Raw genomic sequence first — 12,769 nt, forward strand, 5'->3', positions numbered from 1 at the left:
GAATTTGCAGCAAAGTTTGATTGATGAATAGTTCTCGGAGCACTTCCATGTTAGGTGATCTTCCAAAGTTTTTCACCAAGAAGTTCCAGCTTCTGGGCAACTGGTCAAATGGCCAAGGTGCATGGTCTGACGACAAATCAGTAACAAATACCCGCAATGAGAACTCTTTAATACATAACATATTTGATCAACTAATCTGCCATTTGCTACACACATCATTTTCCCTAATAATCAATTTGGTCAGCAAGAATTTGCAGGCCAGTGAAAGATAGTGGATATTGAAGAGGGGAGGAAAACATAAAAACGTCTTTCCGCTTTTGACTTAAATCCCACACGCAGCTTTGGTTGTCACAAAAGGGTCTCCATTTCTTTTGTTTTCCATCAGACCTACAAAGTTCCTGCCACCTTGTTGGCATTAGCCAAAGTCTTTAGTTGATTTTACACCTCATATCTGAAGACTCGACAATTTAGAATCATGTCAACCTCACTTTATATTCCTTCAGCAACTACCATACTCCAATCAAAATGAATCTCAAGCATTCGCTAAACTCCGCTGATTTATTAGGCATTAATCTTTATCAACACTTCCCAGTAATAACTTAATCCAAATAAAATCAGGCAATCGTTGCAAGCATAATTAAATTAAACAGTAACAGGAATTAAAACTGGACATGGTGTAACCTTTTTCCTGTCATGGACTTCAGACGATATTAGCCAGATGAGTACATTAGCTCTACACCCGCTTGCTCAGGACATACAAGAAGTATTATTCATGATCCCTCGTTAACCAAACAAAATATGAATGTCGAAACTGGGTCCTGTAAGTATCCACCAATAATTACTAGTGGACATCCACCCAGTTGCCCCTTTACCTTTCTTTTGTCACTCCGTCGCACCAAGAGTTGCCGTATCGGACCAGTGCAAGCCACGTCATGATCGCCGCGTGTCGATTTCCCATTGGGTTTCTTTGCTGGATGGTGTCGGTTGACGGTGGCCCTACCTCAACTGCGAATCTTGAAAATATTAATAAAGTTAAGTAATTCATTTATTTATTTTTGCTGAAATTAATTGATCTTAGTCGCCCGTTACCTTTCTTTTGTCGACTTCAATGGTGCGGGACACCTCATGATCGCTCCTGTCGACACTACATTGGATTTTCTTTGCCCGATGATGCCGGTTGACGGTGGCCCCACCTCAACCGGGAATCCTGGAAATATCAATAAAGTTAAGTAATTATAATAAATTGATTACTTTTTTTTTCGACAAAAAAAAAGTAATTTATTATTTTATTTTTTTTACCGAAATTGATTGACCTTAGTTGCCTTTACCTTTCTCTTGTCGCTTTCTTGGCACGAAGAGTCGATTGGACTAGTGGCAGACACCTCATGTCGCTACGTGTCGGTCTCCCATTGGTTTTCCCCCCAGCTATAAAATGCAGGTGTTTTTTGGGAGTAGGATTCACACCTCATTCGAAGTAGAATTCTTTCTCAACCGGTTCTCTCAACGTAGGCTTCTCGACCTCTGATCTTTCTGTTCTTCTGTTCTTCGCGATGTGTGAATTGGTTTTTTCCGATCTGATGATCTTGAATCTGGGTTCTCGTTTCCTGTCCTTCGCGTTTTCTTGATTTCTCGGTTCCGACAGTTGAAAGGAAGGCTCGAATTCTTGTTTTGTTGGCTTTGCAGATGCAGATCTTCGTCAGGTCCCTCACCGGGAAGCTCCGACACCATCGTCAACTTCAAGGCCAAGATCCAGGACAAGCAAGGCATCCCGCCGGACCAGCAGCGCCTGATCTTCGCCGGCAAGCAGCTCCAGGACGGCCGCACCCTTGCCGATTACAACATCCAAAAGGAGACCACTCTCCACCTTGTGCTCAGGCTCTGGGGAGGCATGCAGATCTTCCTTAAGCCTCACCGGCGAGACCATTAACCTCGAGGTCGAGAGCTCCGACACCATCGACAACGTGAAGGCCAAGATCCAGGACAAGGAGGGCATTCCTCCGGACTAGCAACTTCTCATCTTCACAGGCAAGCAGCTCGAGGATGGCCGTACGCTAGCCGACTACAACATCCAGAAGGAGTCGACCCTCCACCTTGTCCTCCGTCTCTCCGCGGAGGCATGCAGATCTTCATCAAGACCTTGACCGGCAAGACGATCACCCTCGAGGTGGAGAGCTCCGACAGCATTGACAACGTCAAGGCCAAGATCCAGGACAAGGAAGGGATCCCACCAGACTAGCAGCATTTGATCTTCGCTGGAAAGCAACTCGAGGACGGCCGCACCCTTGCCGACTACAACATCCAAAAGGAGTCGATCTTCACATCGTGCTGAGGCTCAGGGGAGGAATGCAGATCTTTGTCAAGATCCTCACCAGCAAGACCATCACTCTGGAGGTCGAGAGCTCAGACACGATCGACAATATCAAGGCTAAGATCCAGGACAAGGAAGGCATTTCCCCAAACCAGCGGCCACACCCTGGCGGACTACAACATCCAGAAGGAGTCGACACTTCACCTCGTGCTCCGTCTTCGTGGTGGATTCTGAGTGGTTGTTGATATTGCTAGTATGAGTACCTAGAGGGGGGTGAATAGGTGCCTAAACAATTTATCGATATACGGAAGCGATTCTTAACATATGATAGAAAGTAAATTCTCTCTTAATTAACAAAATGAAATACGATTGAGATAGAGAGAGTGAGGAAGAGAAAATTGAACACGGGATTTATAGTGGTTCGGCTTATTCCAAGCCTACGTCCACTCTTCCGCACCGATAGCCCACCTACCTGGATTTCACTATGATCAAAAGAGAAGTTACAGCACAGCTTTGCCTTGATTCCACAAAGTAGATGTTTTACCACACCTCCTCAAGGTCACTCACAAATATAGACTCTCTTTTGTATACAAGTATTCGCTCAAAGGATTTATCTAAACAAATAGGAGCTTGTACTTTGGAATTCTTCTATCGCGCACACCTCGAACAACTAAGAACGTCTTCCTTATATACTCCTTTATGCCATCATACCCGTTGACACTTACCAAAGGAATTCCTCCAATCTACCCGTTGGACGGAATCAATTAGGAAGATTGTTCGAGCTATTAAAGGAACGTGTTGATAGCCCATCAATCCTCGTTCGCCCATACAATCGGGATCTCGGTTTCCATAAGTAGAACATTCCAATAATATTTAGACAATCATCGAATCTTCAGTCATTGAATCAATCTTGATCAATCAAAGGATTCGATATGTCTTCTCCAACCACGAGATCTTCTCCAGATGATAAGTTAAATCCTGAACAAAACATCCAGTTACGGATAACCTTTCTTCAACGGATTAGAGACTGTCAATGAGGATAGACTTTGAGTCTTGAGTCTCGGCTGTCCTAAGTCTTCGAGACTTTAACTTACGAGTCCGCACCTTCGTACTAGGCTGATGGAAATGTTTTGTCAACTTCAAAACACTTCACGAAGATTTCTCCAACAATCTCCCCCTTTTGATGGTGACAAAACCTTCTTTGCAGATTTGGATAACTTTGACCTGCAAAACATTTCTCAAACACATATGCATATCTTATAGAGATGAATGGCTAAAAGATTAACACTAGAATCTGCAACCACAGAAAATAGGTTAGTCTAGTATATAATAAAACCATCCATAAGATATCAATACTTGTTAATAGAAGCAATCAAGTCCAAGTCTAGTTCGGTTCTCATCCGGACACAAAACAAAGTCAAAGTCTGTCAAAAACAGTTAAACAACACAATCCAACAAACAGTTAAAAGAAGATTGAAAGTTTTTGATCAAATCATGCATCTCTCCCCCTTTTTGTCATCATTTGAAAAGGATGAGATGAAGTCTTGGGAATGTGAACAAGCTGGAAATCTTCCATAGACCGAACGATGCCTTCCACCTTTTAAAGTCTTCATTCAAATTTGTACAACCTCCTCACTCTTGGCATTGGCCTGATTCGAATAGAGAGGGCTTGCATCTTATCATTCAATGAACAGGAAGAAGCTTGACTTTCATTCTTCAAACTTTGAACTTCGCATCCCAAGGCATAAATACCTTTCATCTCCAAAAGAATATCCATGATTCTGCGAAAATCTGCTCCATTATCGGTCCGAGTACTTGCTTCGGCTCGATTTGCGAAGATGGTAGATCAAAGATAATCTTGCAGATTTGGCGATGACACTTCATGACCTTCTTCGGAAACTAAGATGCATAAACATCTTCGGGGTCCGCAGCGAGCGACGACTCCTTCACTTGCATCGGGATATGAAGACGTCACTCCTTTCTCCCGATCTCCCCCTGTTTCCATGCCTACGGTGGGAAGAGATTTCCTCGGGTTCTCCTTCTTCTCTTCTTTCTTCTTCGGTCTTTCTTTCTCTCGCTTCTTGCTCGCTTCTCTTTCTTCTTCTTCCTTCTCCTCTCTTCTCTTTCTTCTTCTTCCTTCTCCTCTCGCTTCTTTCGTCTTTTGTTCCGATTCTTTCGTGGAACAGGACGACCTAAATTCTTCAAAGCCATTGCGAGAGATGGTGATGTCTTCGTCATCATCTTCATCCTCAACGAGGAGAGCTCTTCTTCTCTTTGATGAAGCAGCCATGGGCTCCTTCCTTTTCTCTTAGCGAGAAGAGAATTGATGAGATTTGGCGGAGTCTTCTCCTTGAATTTCTCCAATTCCTTGCTCGGTTCCTTCGACGCATTTTGGTCACCATTTTCAGTCCTACCACCATATGATCGCATGATCGAACACAAAAGATTTGCGGAGGCTGAATATTCGGATGTCCGAATAACTTCGTAACAAGGCTTGGGTAAGGAGTTGACCAAAACTTATTTCCACGAGAGGATGGCATACATCAACTTTGCCTCGAGCTTGAAACATCGCTTTTGGAAGTTGATTTCGGCCGAAGGCAATTGATCACAATCTTGTGAAGCAAGATGTTGAATGCATTCATCCGTGAGTAGGTGATCTTCTCATCTCTGTTCTCCCGTCCTTCACTAGTTCAAGTGTGGCCCGAGCAATGGAAACTTTGATTGGTTGATATCTCGCCTCTCTCAACTTCTAACACATCTACCAAAGATATTCATATCCACAACATAGTCTTGTTCTTTAACGCTGAAGGAGAATCTATTCGCATCCAAAAAGCTAAGATTTGAATAGAAATATGCAATCAATTCAGCATAAGCCTCAGTTGAGTCAGAGCAAAACTTTTCAAGTTGAAGATAACTTAACTTTTCCCTCAAGTTCACTTTCACAAAGATCCAGAAAATCAAAGTCCACACTCCTAGGGTTTATTACCCCACGCTTCAGCAATTTCGAGTATAGATCCTTTTGTTCCTTTGATCTGAACAAATCTCCCCTTTTTCCTTGAATTTCAGCCGCAATACCCATTTTCGGTTGAAATAGACTGAACAGATTGTCATCGTCATTCCCATCTACAGATTCGGTCCCCATCACGAGGATCACTTGGGATATTCGCAAGGGTTTCCTCGGCCACCCCTTTACGAGCGATTCCCAAACTTTCCATTTTTCGCGAAAGATATATTCGTTCCTATATCCTTTGTCTCTAAGAAACTCATCAACATAGTTCAAAGGAGTACGAATTCCTTTTAAGGCACGATATAGCTTGTAAATAAAAGCGGGCTTTTGAACTCTTACGAGGTCTCGCATCCTCGATGATTTCTTCCCGATGCCGATGAACAACGCCTTGAGGACTAGATGGAGGAGACCGACGCCGCCGAGAATGTTGTGGGCTCGGTTGCTTGATCCGGAGTAACTTCATCTTCGATGTAAGATCGAAGTGCGTAGGCCCCTCACTCATTCTCTGTGGTCCCCCGCTTGCGATTCTTGAGGACTTTCGTGAAGATGACATCTTTCTCGGTGTTTGGAAGATTCCTTGCTTGACTTTCCCGAAAAGATGACAACTTTTTGAAGATTGAGCGAAGAAGACAAACGGGAATTGAGGATCGATGCTTTCTAGGTTTTTTGAGAGAAAAGTGAATAGAAAAGTGAAGAGAAATCGACAATGCACAATCGGTTAAAAAGAAGAGTAAATGAACCGTCACAAAGAAAATAAAAATATGCATTTTCAAAATAACTGTCTTTATCCGCAAAAATAGTTATTTCAAAAATAACTTCCCTTTTGAAAATGAATCGATGCAATATTTACGTTAATTAAATATAGCAACAATTTAAACATAGCATGATGATCGTACATTTTCAAGATAAGATTGGAGAGAGAAAGACTTACAGTCAAGGTCGAGCCAAGACAAAGGATAAAGTCTTGTTAGCTGAGTCGACGGAGTCTTTAGACTTTGATATCCTCATACCTCAAGATGTTGAGTCTGAACCGTATAGACTCAAATTGATTTTTCTCCAAAGGCTTTGTGAGTATATCAGCCAGTTGATTCTTTGAGTCAACAAATTGAATTGAAACATCTCCATTTTGAACATGATCTCTAATAAAGTGATGTCGAATCTCTATATGCTTTGCTCTTGAGTGGAGAATTGGATTTTTGGTGAGGTTGATAACGCTGGTGTTGTCGCAATTAATCTCCGTGCATGAGTCTTCAATTTCAAAATCTCTTAGCTGTTGTTTTATCCATAGAATTTGCGAACAGCAGCTTCCAAGAGCTACATACTCTGCTTCTGTTGTTGAAAGAGACACAGTGCTTTGTTTCCTTGAAAACCAAGACACTGTCCTGCTTCCAAGCAACTGGCAAGTTCCTGAAGTGCTCTTTCTATCAACTCTGCAACCGGCCAGATCTGCGTCTGAATATCCCAGAAGATTAAAGTCTCCCTTCTTAGGATACCAAAGACCGATGCTTGATGATGAAGCAACGTATTTAATGATGCGTTTCGCAGCACCGAGATGAGATTCTCTAGGATCCGATTGAAACCTAGCACAGATGCAAACACTCAACAAAATATCGGGTCTAGAGGCGGAAGATAAAGAAGTGATCCAATAATGCTCCCGTACTGCTTTTGATCAACTTTCTTCCCTTCTTCATCTTTGTCTATCTTTAAAGAACTTGACATTGGTATGTCGACCATTTTGTACTTTTCCAGTCCAAATCTTTTGACAAGATCATTAACATATTTTTCTTGATAAATAAAAGTTCATTCCTTCAATTGTTTTACTTGAAGACCAAGAAAGAATGTTAACTCTCCCATCATACTCATTTCAAACTCATCCCGCATAGACTTTGAAAATTTCTTGCAAAGACTTTCATTAGAGGATCCAAAAATAATATCATCCACATATATTTGAACAAGTAAGAAACTTTTGTTTTCCTTCTTGATAAATAAAGTCGTATCTACTTTACCTTTGACAAAACCATTTTGTATTAGGAACTTACTTAATTGTCGTACCAAGCCCGAGGTGCTTGCTTTAAACCATACAAAGCCTTTTCGCCTAAAGACCGAGTCCGGCTTCTTTGGGTCTTCAAACCCCGGTGGTTGTTCCATATAAACTTCCTCATGGATAAATCCATTTAGGAAGGCACTTTTGACGTCCATTTGGAATAACCTGAAATTCTTATAACAAGCAAACGCAAGTAATAGTCGAATAGCTTCTAACCTTGCCACTGGAGCGTAAGTCTCATCATAGTCTATTCCTTCTTCTTGCGTATATCCCTTGGCCACGAGTCTTGCTTTATTTCGTACGACTTTTCCTTTCTCGTTCATCTTGTTTCTGAAAACCTATTTAGCTCCAATGACAGTTTTACCTTTTGGTTTGGATGTCAATTCCCAGACATCATTTATGCTGAACTGTTTGAGCTCTTCTTGCATAGCTTCAATCCAGCTTTCATCAGATAAAGCTTCTTCTATGCTCTTTGGTTCAATTTCAAAAACGAGTGCCACAACACTAGACTCTTCTCGCCTTTTGGATCTGGTGCGAATTCCTTCATTTATTTCGCCAATTATAAGATCTTTGGGATGACTGGACTTATGCTTCCAGTTACTTGTTGATTTGTCTGATTGATGATCTCTCTCTTTGATTGAATCTTCACGAACATCCTTATTCTGGTTTTCCAGAGTCTGAGATGCTACTTGAGTTGTAAGCTTTGGAAGATCTAGAGCAGGTTCAGACTCTTCTTGATGAGTCTGACTTGATTCATCTTGTGTTGAGTCTTGAAATTTGACATTCATTGACTCCTCCACAGACTGGCTCTTCTTGTTATAGACTCTAAAGGCTTTGCTTGATGTAGAATATCCAAGGAAGATACCTTCATATGATCTTTCTTCAAACTTACCAACTCGATCTTTTGCATTTTTCAGTATAAAACATTTGCAACCAAATACATGAAAGTATGAAACAATAGGCTTCTTTTCTTTGAATAACTCATAAGGGGTTTTCAAGAATAGATCTTAAGAAGACTCTATCGATGATATAGCATGCTTTGTTGAAAAGCTTCAGCCCAAAATCGAGAAGAAATTTTACTTTCAATTAAAAGAGTTCTAGCCATTTCTTGAAGAGATATGTTCTTTCTTTCCACAACTCCATTTTGCTGAGGAGTATATGGAGAGGAAAACACATGCTTACGGCCCGATTCATCACAGAATTTTGTAAAATCTTGATTTTCAAATTCACCTCCATGATCTGTTCTTATACTAGAGATAACACATCCTTTTTCATTTTGAACCATTTTAGCAAATTTTTCAAAATATGAAAAGGTTTCGGACTTACTTGCAAGGAAATATACCCAAGTAAAACGGGAGTAATCATCAACAATTACTAGGCAATACTTCTTACCCCCAATACTTTGAGTTACGGTTGGTCCGAAGAGATCCATATGCGCAACCGTAGTACATGATTAGTAGAGACATAATTAATTGGCTTAAAAGAATTTCTTACCTGCTTTCCCCGAAATACATGGAGTGCATGAATCGGTCTTTTGGTATGGCAATCTGGGTAGTCCTCGAACAAGCTGTTTTGAAGAAATTTTGGCTAATTGCTTCATGTTGACATGACCAAGCTTTTTGTGCCATAAGCTTGCTTCGTCTTGAATTGAGATAAGGCATTGCGATTCATTTGGTTTCACATCCGGAAGATAGATATTTCCATGTCTTCGACCCAAGAAAGACCGAGTAGAGTCTTTACCGATTCTAGAACATGTTCCTTCTTGAAAGAAGATCTTGAAACCAGTATCACACAATTGACTAATGCTTTGAGAAGATTGTAATTGAGTCCTTCCACTAAAGAAACATTACTTATTGTGAGAGTTCCAATTTTCACGGTTCCAAATCCCACAATACTTCCTTTGCTGTTTCCTCCAAATGAAACTTTTCCACCATTTACTTGAGCAATCTTTATAAAGCAATTTGAGTCTCCCGTCATGTGTCTTGAGCATCCGCCGTCAAGATACCACTTTACTGTTTCTTGACGGAGACCCGCATTTAAAATAAAGTCTCAAGCTTTCTTTGGTACCCAAATTTTCTTGGGTCCTTTGGTGTTAATAAGATAAACGATTAGCCCATACTTTCTTAACGGGTTTCCATACCATAGGACACTCTTTTCAAAGTGATCCGGACTGTTGCACTTAGAACATTTGAGAGCATTTCTTCCTACAGGTTTTACAAAAACTTTCTTGAAGTGATTTTTGTAAACCTCACTCGAGAGTCTTTTCCTAATTCTTTCTTTTACTTTAGGAAAATCAATCAAGGGGATTGTTTCTTCTGTCATACCTAGACCCGGACTTATTGAAGTAAGGTCTTTGTCTTTGAAAGAATTTTCTCAAGTTTTTCAGACCCTATAGAAAATTTCTTTGATATATTTGATAAGTCTGTTTTTAAAAAACATTTTCTTTTAAAAGATTATCTTCATTTTCTTTTAAAAGATTATCTTCATTTTCTTTAAGATTGGAAACAGACAAGTCTAGACTTTTAACTCTTTCTGCTAAAACATTTTCCTTTTGTTTTAGAGCTGAGTTTTCTTTTTTCAGTTCAGAAATTCTTTTGAGAGAAGTCTTAAGACTAAAGCATAGTTCATCAATATATTTAGAAACTTTGACAGGAATTTTAAAATCACTTGCCTCAAATTCACTTTCCGAGTCGATCTTGAGTCGATCCAGTCCGAGTCCGATGTGCCATCGGACATAGATTGGCATATTCATTATCACTTTCTTCACACTCGCATCACTCCGGTTTCGGCTTTGAGAGCTTTTCGAAATTTTTCAGCTTTTCCTCTCTTCTTCTTGAAGAGGACAGTTAGTCCGATGTGTCCCTTTTTCTTGCATTCAAAGAAGACTACATCTTTATTTGGTTCCTCATCATCAACGACTTGGTCTGCTGTCTTTGAAAGCTTTGTTTCTTTGAGTTGAACCTTCTTCCTTTTCTATTTAGTTTTCTGAATCTTCTTATCATGAGAGCAAGCTCCTCATCGTCCATATCATCTTCAGAATCTGTATCATCAGAATCATCATTTGATTTTAAAGTAATGGATTTCTTACCTTTTGGATCTTCATCTTCATTGATCCTTTCCACTTCATAGGACCAAGAGTTCCAATCGGCTCGTCGACGAGATAGTGGCATGATTCTCTCGCGTCTCTCTTATCGAAGTCTTTATGTGATTCCAATCCTGGAGAGTCCACGCGGTAGCTTGTTTACCTTCATGGGATCAGAAGTTGGTTGACCTTGATTTTTAAGACCATTTACAATATCTGTAAAACGACTAAACATGCCAGATATTGATTCTCCTGGTTTCATTCTGAAGGCTTCGTATTGACCGAGAAGAATGTTGATTCTTGTTTCCTTCACTCGATCCGTTCCTTCATAGGTGATATGCAATCAGTCCCAAACTTCTTTTCTTTGCTGTACCACAAGAAGATATTCTATTATATTCAGTTGGTGATAAAGCACAATATAAGGAGTAAATTGCTTTTGCATCGAGTGTTTGTCTCTTGATTATTTCTTCCCGAGACATTCCGCTGGTTTCTTCAGTTTCTTTTCCTCTTTCGAGACCGATGCGGTGGTAGGAGTAATTCCTTTTTCTACAACGTCCCATTCCGAGGATCCTTTGATCGTAGGAAAGCTTTCATCTTGTTCTTCCGGATGTTGTAATCATTTCCATCAAAGTAGGGTGGTCTGGTATTGCTTTGCCCTTCCATCGCCCCCCGGTGCTAGCATACTAGCCATGGATCTTTTACTAAGAAGTAAAACACTTCAAATAAAGTAAGTACACAGGCTCTGATACCAATTGATATTGCTAGTATGAGTACCTAGAGGGGGGTGAATAGGTGCCTAAACAATTTATCGATATACGGAAGCGATTCTTAACATATGATAGAAAGTAAATTCTCTCTTAATTAACAAAATGAAATACGATTGAGATAGAGAGAGTGAGGAAGAGAAAATTGAACACGGGATTTATAGTGGTTCGGCTTATTCCAAGCCTACGTCCACTCTTCCGCACCGACAGCCCCACCGGCTGGATTTCACTATGATCAAAAGAGAAGTTACAGACACGAGCTTTGCCTTGATTCCACAAGTGTAGATGTTTTACCACACCTCCTCAAGGTCACTCACAAATATAGACTCTCTTTTGTATACAAGTATTCGCTCAAAGGATTTATCTAAACAAATAGGAGCTTCGGACTTTGGAATTCTTCTATCGCGCACACCTCGAACAACTAAGAACGTCTTCCTTATATACTCCTTTATGCCATCATACCCGTTGGCACTTACCAAAGGAATTCCTCCAATCTACCCGTCGGACGGAATCAATTAGGAAGATTGTTCGAGCTATTAAAGGAACGTGTTGATAGCCCATCAATCCTTTCGCCCATACAATCGGGATCTCGGTTTCCATAAGTAGAACATTCCAATAATATTTAGACAATCATCGAATCTTCAGTCATTGAATCAATCTTGATCAATCAAAGGATTCGATATGTCTTCTCCAACCACGAGATCTTCTCCAGATGATAAGGTTAAATCCCGAACAAAACATCCAGGTTCGGATAACCTTTCTTCAACGGATTAGAGACTGTCAATGAGGATAGACTTTGAGTCTTGAGTGCTGTCCTAAGTCTTCGACTTTAACTTAACAGAGTCCGAGACCTTCGGACTAGATCGATGGAAACGTTTTGTCAACTTCAAAACACTTCACGAAGATTTCTCCAACAATTGTGTGTGCTTGAAATTTGGTGTCTTTATGAACGAGGGTTTTATGAATGAATTTCTTTGAAAGTGTTCATGTAAAATCAGAGCCGATCGGTTCCTGATCGTGTGGGGCTTGTGAATAAATCCTACTTTCAATGGAATAAAATAGTTTTCGACCAAAAAAAAAAAAAAAAGGAATAAAATAGTTTATTCTATCTATCGTCTGTGCATTGGTCTCTCTTCGTGGGTGCTTGCGTTGAGACGGTTGTGCTTCTTCTTCCTTTGGATGTTGCAGCGATTAGCTTTTTCCCTGGGCTTCTTGAAACTTCACAATGTTCTTGATTTCTCTTCTTGCTCGATCGCTGGAATGTCTTGCCCAGCATGACCTGGTGTTCCATGACTCGATCGCCCCATGGAGGGGCCAATGGCTTTGGGCCATGGAAAACTACACCCCACGGTCTTTTGAACCACACGATCTTTCATTTTCATATAACGTCCCCGAGCAAACAAGAACACAAAAAATATGTATAGGGCGAGCCTTTTCCACATCTGATATAACTCATACGCATCCCAATTTTCTTTGTGGGTCCCACGTTTCATCATACTTGATGGTCAAGGTTGTGAGGTGGCCTAGATTGTTGCGCCCGTGAGCGGCGTGCAAGACTGAGAGA

At 40.6% G+C, this 12,769-nt stretch overlaps 1 pseudogene; it reads left to right on the forward strand.

The window, feature by feature from the left end:
• LOC104445536 overlaps positions 1 to 12,292 on the forward strand; it is a 165,881-nt pseudogene extending 153,589 nt beyond the window's left edge.
• The last annotated feature ends 477 nt before the right edge of the window (positions 12,293 to 12,769 follow it).

This window comes from Eucalyptus grandis, chromosome 5 (assembly GCF_016545825.1).
Source record: "Eucalyptus grandis isolate ANBG69807.140 chromosome 5, ASM1654582v1, whole genome shotgun sequence".
NCBI lineage: Eukaryota > Viridiplantae > Streptophyta > Magnoliopsida > Myrtales > Myrtaceae > Eucalyptus > Eucalyptus grandis.